We start from the raw sequence: 1,146 nt of genomic DNA on the forward strand, positions 1-1,146 counted from the left end.
AGAAAAAAGATTCCTTGAACCTTAAGACTCCTCTCAGAAGCTACCTCTTTAGGGATGCCTTCCCTGATATCTCTGGCTCATTAAACTTTCCCAGAATATTTTTGCCTCCCTCCCACTCAATCTTGTATTATAATCATCAAGAAATAAGGGGTGGCAAGGTGGTGCTGTGGATAGAACACCAGGCTGGGAGTGAGGTATCCTGCCTCAGGCACTTCTTCAGCTGTAAAATAGGTCTAATGATAGAAATAACCTCCCGCAGTGGTTGTGAGGACCAGAGGAAATGATATTTCTCAAGCATTTACCATATATAGTGCCTGCGCCAAGTAGATACTATGTAACTGTTACCTATTGTTACTGTTATTATCATAAGTAGTATTACTAGTAGTGGTAGCAGCAGGAGCAGAAACAGTACTAGTAGTAGTAGCAAGTAGCGGTAGCAGTGGCAGTAGCAACAGTAGAAATCCTGCTGGTAGTAGTTCTTGTCTTTTCCTTTTGTCCTCTGACAGAGTAGAAGTTCTAGGAGTACAGAGACTATGCCATTTTCCATCTTTGCATTCCCAGTTCCAAACAAGATTTCTTACAGGTATGGTGGAAGTACTCAACAAATGACTATTGAGTTGTAGGGTTTTTATTGTTTCATAATCTATTGACAAAGATGACTTCCAGGCTAGGAGTGGTGAAGAAGATGTTATTGATGATACACATGACAGGAAAAGTAGTTGAACTGGGTAAAAACACAGGACAAGAGAAAGCCCACATGGTACAAGGGTATCCCAGAGATACTAGAGATATTTCAGCAATTTAGGCCTTCAGGATGTCTGTGAACTGGATAATGAGGCACTTCCCTCCAGTGGTGTAGACCATAAGGCAGCTACATCTCCTCATTCCTCCCATATCTGGCCTCCATTAGCCTATGGACCCCATAGCAAGTCCATCCAATGGGCTGTCTGCTTTCATCAGCTTTTGACATCACCAGGGTGACAGAGTAGCCTGTAGGATGACCATCTCTCATCTTCATCACTTGCCGCCTCAGAACTGGAGAAGCAGCATGAGGTGGGGGAAAGGGATTGACTTAAAATCAGGAAAACTTGGGTTTGCACACCAATCTTGGGCGAATATACTTCCTCTTCCAGCCTCAGTTTTTAG

The 1,146-nt window shown here is 43.2% G+C and overlaps 1 protein-coding gene across 1 annotated transcript in view; it reads right to left on the minus strand.

Annotated features, from left to right (window-relative positions):
• Positions 1 to 651: 651 nt before the first annotated feature.
• The window catches only part of LOC118852762 (protein FAM111A-like), a 15,970-nt gene continuing 15,475 nt past the window's right edge, over positions 652 to 1,146 (minus strand). Inside the window, 1 exon segment of the mRNA XM_036762453.1 lies at positions 652 to 1,146. This exon segment is cut by the window's right edge and continues 275 nt beyond it. The gene's annotated coding sequence lies outside the window, so the exon portion shown is untranslated.

This window comes from Trichosurus vulpecula, chromosome 6 (genome assembly GCF_011100635.1).
Source record: "Trichosurus vulpecula isolate mTriVul1 chromosome 6, mTriVul1.pri, whole genome shotgun sequence".
In the NCBI taxonomy this organism is placed as follows: domain Eukaryota; kingdom Metazoa; phylum Chordata; class Mammalia; order Diprotodontia; family Phalangeridae; genus Trichosurus; species Trichosurus vulpecula.